Source organism: Phoxinus phoxinus (genome assembly GCF_949152265.1).
Source record: "Phoxinus phoxinus genome assembly, chromosome: 5".
In the NCBI taxonomy this organism is placed as follows: Eukaryota; Metazoa; Chordata; class Actinopteri; order Cypriniformes; family Leuciscidae; genus Phoxinus; species Phoxinus phoxinus.
Window position 1 is genome coordinate 44,794,927 of NC_136880.1, and position 6,228 is coordinate 44,801,154.

Below are 6,228 nucleotides of genomic sequence, written 5' to 3' on the forward strand. Positions count from 1 at the left end.
TCTTCAAGTTCTTTATCTTATTTTTGTTTACAAATGATTACTTAGACATTTAGACACACACATTCACCAATGGCATAGAAGACGCACCACTTAATAAAACTAAACCCCGTTCTTTCTCACTGAGCACCAAATATGGATAATTGAAATTCAATTTGTTCAAACAACTTTGGAATTTCCTTCTTTAACAGCATGCAGTCAAACCATTGTTTGAAAAGATATTATAATCCAAAAATAAATTCATAGTAGCCTACATAATGCCAGGTTTACTCAAATCTACACTAAAATGCTATATATAGGCTATTTTTAAACATGTAAAAATATATTAGTGCTGGTATAAAGTTTCTGTTTCTTTCGCTGTTTCTGAATTTATATTGCTATTGCTTTTGTTGTTTTGACCCATGTAACATTTTGTTCAAATAAGCTACCAGATTTTAGATAGGCCTACCAGTGACATTTCCAACACCACAGCAAAACTACTGTAGCCAAACACTTTACTAGTCAATTATAAAGTCCAATGTTATTAAAGAAAAGCAAACACTCAGTAATAAAATAAAAACAAATAAACTTATTTACAAGCAATGGTCAAAAACAAATGTAATACAACAAAGGAAATAAACACAGATTTACGATTTTCAGGTAGTCTGACATTATACAGATATTGAATAATTAAATGTAAAATATCATGATGATTTTTGGGATGATATCGGGATGATTTTTGGTGGTATAAATATTTAGTGTTCTATCAGCCTTTACATACTTAAATCTGGATATTTGTGATATTTACCCCAGGGCGTTATTTTTTTTTAAACTTTATTAAATGTTTGCAACATTTTTCATGTCAAATTCTTACATTTGATTGATAAATTCAGTTAAAACAATAAGACTGGCTTGGCAGAACAAAACGGCAGACGAAGATGATTCCAAAGAATGACAAGGTTTAAAGGGTAACTAAACCCCTGGTCAGAGCCTGACTCCACCCACTGGCAATATTTGAAAAATGCTGGAAAAGTGGGCAGAGCCCAGTGGAGGGGGCGTGCACCTGAGACGTATCTCTCTGTAGGCAAGGGCGGGGTCAGCTGGTACCCTCTTACATCACAGGGTACCACAACTGCCAATAGGAAAATTCAACTGCAGTAGCCACCGTTCAACCTGAAGAGGGCAGCACTCAGACGCTTTTACACCATATATTGTAGAAATAAAACACTTTATACCCAAATGTCAAAAAAATTACTTGAATCAATGAACAGCATTAATAAAGCCCCAGTCTTACAGATCATTAACTCAAAAAAGTTGTTTTAGTGTTTAGTTACCCTTTAAAGTGACAGCGTGAGACATAAAAACATGTACACAAACAATAACCGACCGAGGACAGAGCAGAAGAGTACAGATACACACGGTGAAGAACTGACCAGCCACAGGTGGAGGACGGGTCAACTAATCAGGACCAACTAGATCCGGTGCTAACAGAACAAATGTAATGTTACAAAGACACTATGGACTGTTACCAATCAAATTAAATCATTTACACTGCAACATTACAACTGCAATAAAGACCCTAATGTTATCAGATTAATGTTTTAAATAACGGTTTGTATACACAAGAAAAAAATCAGTTATACTTTTAAACATGAAACCAAACTGCCAATATGTGGCGACAAGTGACCGTCTTAATGAGCGAGTCATTGAGTCATTCATTCAAACGATTCGTTCAAAACACTGAATCATTCAATAACAAATCAGCGTTGATTTCTGCTTTCCTTTGAAACTATTTTCGTCTGTGAAATATAAAACCAAAACTGTCAATAAGGAGTCTTATGTGTAAGTACCTTAATATTAAATACTTCTTTATTGATGTTAATGTAACATTTGCAATCATGATAATATTCAGCAAAACAGCTCCCTTGGTCGTGTTATGTTATATTTACATTTACATATTTAGCAGATCCTTTTATCCAAAGCGACTTACAAATGAGAACAATAGAAGCGATTAAACTAGCAGTAGGACGACAGTATGCACTTGCTATGACCCTTCACAGTTCAATCTAACGCAGTACTTTTTTTTTTTGATAGAATAGAAGAGAATATACGCCGCTCGCTTGCAGAGCGCAAGTTTCTGGATGGCACATAAGTCTGAAGTAATGAGTTCAGGTACAGGGGAGCAGTGCCAGTGGGTGTTCTGTAGGCAAACGTCAGTGACTTGAGTTTGATGCGAGCGGCAACCAGTGCAGTTTGGTGAGGAGAGGAGTGACGTGTGCTCTCTTCGGCTCGTTGAAGACACTCTAGCTGCAGCTTCTGGATCAGTTGCAGAGGTTTGACAGTGCAAGCTGGGAGACCGGCCAGGAGAGCATTACAATAGTCCAGTCTGGAGAGAACAAGCGCCTGAACAAGGAGTTGTGCAGCTCTGATAGGAAGGGCCTGATCCTCCTGATGTTGTACAAGGCAAATCTGCATTACCGGGCAGTGCTAGCGATGTGGTCTGTGAAATTCAATTGGTCGTCAATTACAACTCCAAGGTTCCTGGCTGATCTTGATGGAGTTATGGATGACGAGCTGAATGGTGAAGTTGTGATGAAGCGTTGAGTTGGCCGGGATTACAAGTAGCTCTGTCTTCACAAGGTTTAGTTGAAGGTGGTGGTCCTTCATCCATTTTTGCAATGATATTAGTGATCATAGTGCAGTTGTCTGTGTAAGAAGTTTACCCTAAAACTACTCCGCGTTATATTTACAAAAGATTTTTTAAGCATTTTAACGATCAAGCTTTCCTACGTGATCTTTATAATAGTGATCTGGGTTTTGTTTCATACATACCAGAAGTTACCCTGGCATGGGAACATTTTAATTCAACATTTACATCTATTTGTGACAAACACACTCCAATCAAAAGACTTAGAATAAGTGGTAAAAATAACCCGTGGTTCAATGATATTCTCTCCATTAATATAAGACAGAGGAATGCTGCATGGGCTAAGGCAAAGAAATCAAATAATTCTTTAGACTGGATAACGTACAGAGCATTACGAAATAAATGCACAAAACTAATTAAAAGTGCAAAACGTGACTCTTACTTGTCTGCAATAAACGAAAATATTAATAATCCCACAAAGTTCTGGAAATTAGTCAAGTCTACTACAGTATCGAATTTGTCTTCTAAATTCCCAGATCATCTTAAAATTAATCAGAGCGTGGTAAAGGGCAAAGAAGTAATTGCAGATACTTTTAATAATTATTTTATTTCAGTTATACTACTGCTCAGGTCCATAAAGCTCTATTAAAATTAGATATAAAAAAAAGGCAGGAATAGATAAAATTGAGCCCTATCTATTAAAACTGGCAGCTGATTTTGTAGCAGAGGCTATAGCGAATATATTTAACTTAAGCCTTGTCTCCAATATTATACCCAAAACGTGGAAAACTGCAATGGTTACTCCTTTATTAAAGGGCGGAGATCCTGAAGATCCAAATAATTACCGCCCCATATCCAGATTGCCAGTTTTAGCAAAGGTATTCGAATCATTAATAAATGACCAATTAAAACAATACCTCTCTGATAATAACATTCTTCATGATTATCAGTCAGGATTTAGATCCGGACATAGCTGGATTACTGCAGCCATGTCAGTGTCAAACGATATTATAACATCGTTGGACAGCAAAAAGTCATGTGCTGCTTTATTTGTTGATCTCTCAAAGGCTTTCGATTCCGTTGATCATAAAATATTGTTACAGAAACTCGCGTCTATAGGCCTCAGTGAAGCAGCATTGAATTGGTTTGAAAATTATCTTTTAGATCGTACGCAGTGTGTTTCCGTGGAAAATTACAATTCCCCATTTCTTCACGTAAATATTGGGGTTCCTCAAGGATCTATTTTTTAGCCCCTCTCTTATTCTCTATTTATATTAACGATTTAGGTCATGGAATAGACTCTGCTAAACTACACCTGTATGCAGACGATACAATTATTTATTCTACTGCATTATCCTTAAACCAAGCAATGAAGCAACTTCAGGATGATTTTCATATACTGCAACACTCACTGCTAAATTTAAAATTGGTTTTAAATTCGAAAAAGACAAAATATATTATTTTTAGCCGAGGTCGCTCTAAATGAACTGATGAGATAATTACAAACTCAAAAGGTCAACCATTAGAAAGAGTAAGTTCCTATAAGGCATATGGCTGGACGAAAGATTGGCATTTGACATACATATCAACAAGCTGTTGAAGAAGCTTAGGCCAAAATTAGGTTTCTTTTATCGCTTAAAATATTGTTTCCCCTACAAGGCCCGAAAGAAAATAATAGAGAGTGCTTTTTTAGCAATAATCGATTATGGTGATCTTTTACATATGCACGCAGCTACATCGCTATTAAAAAAAAATAGACTCTGTGTATCATGCAGCCTTACGTTTTATCACCGGAGCAGAATCACGGACGCATCATTGTATTTTATATGCTTCCCTATCATGGTTATCTTTACATCAGAGGAGAAAGTTACATATGTATTTATTTATCGCAAAAGCCCTGTTAGGGAAATTACCTTTTTATATTTCAAATCTTCTTAATTACTACAAAAACTCTTACTCTACTAGGTCAGGGTCTCATATTCAACGAAAAGTCCCAAGGGTATCGACAGAAGGCGCTTTTTCTTTTAAGAATATGAGTATGCGTGAGTATGCGGTTTCGAACGCAGCCGATTGCTGCGTTCCAAACCGCATACTCAATGAGAAGGTACTTAATTTCAATAAGTACTTACTTAACGAGCGCTAAAAGAGTAGGTACTTTATAGCCAAATCTCGTTAAGTATGAATGCGAACCGGACATCTGCCATGTTGACGTTATCATGTGACCTACGACGCGTTATCACAAGTGCAACAACTTAAAAGATTTGAACGACACGTTTAATTCATCTATCCGTAAATAGCTTGATATTGATTAAACTGCTCATTTTATGGTCTTTTTGAAGAAACTGCTGCCCATTTATTTTGAGAATACATTTAGGGTTGATTTAAGTTCTTATATTTAAGTTACCCTACTTATGTGACCCACCGTTTTATCCTTAACGATATTATTTATTTTTTATTACGAAATCCCAAAATTGTCATCTCTTGAATATGTTGTTACTTTCTTTATTTTATATCCAAACATTTTCATCCACAGGCAAAAGTGCCTTACTGCTGTTTTCCTCTTTTTCTGTCGTTTCATCCCTCAGACCTATAAATAACAAAAAATGCTTTTTAAAAAAATGTATTTTAATTAATTATTTAAGAAAATATATAAGATATTCAACCTTTTTCCTCAGTATAAAATCTCATATTATGTATGCAAACCCATGATATATATATATTGTAACAAGGTTGGATGTTATGGGAAGAAGGAGGCGGGAACCGGCGAACATTCAACAACTTTTAATAAATAAATACAAAATGAAAGTATAAGCCAGCAGTCCCTCGCGGACGACTGCTGGCTACAGAAACAAAACACAACACAAACACAGGCCTGTCCTCTCTCGTTCTTCACTGTCGTCGCTCCTCCTATATGCCTCCGCTCCTCCGTGAGAGATACGAGACCGGTGCGTCGCGCAGGTGTCGCTCATCAGTAATCACGCGACCGGTCTCGCGCCGCTCTCACGTCCCTCGACCTCGTCCTGCTCGCCACATACCCCCATCGCCCCTCGCAGGCCGGGGGGTACCCACGAGACTGCGCTCGACTCCCCCCCTCCCCCTCCCTCCGGGGGAACCGATCACGGTGGCCGCGGCCCGTGGGGGTATGGAGAGACGAGGCGAGAGAAAGGAGACGGAAGCATGGAGCGACAGTGACGAGGGGGGGGGGGGGAGAGGGAAAAAAAAATTGGTCCGGTTCCCACAACGCGCTGTCATCTGGTCCTCCACCAGCTGGGCGATCTTCTCCGCGGTGCCTGGCAGTGGCGCTGGATAGCCCTCGGTGGACGGCTCGACACTCCTCCGCCGCCTGGTGGACGGCGACGACTCCTCCGGGTTCGGGCAGACGGCAGGAGTCCCCCGTTCCCTGCTCCTCCCCGTCATGGCGGATGGCAGCAGGCTCCGGCCCACGGCGAACGGCGGCGACTCCTCCGCTCCCTCACGGACGGCAGCCGCCCCTCCAGCACCCAGGCGGCCGGCCGCGAGCTCGACCGTCTCCCGGGCAACTCCAGCGCGCCGCCTCGAGCGTCCATGGTGACGGAAACTGCCCACCATGCTCGATGGCACCGCGG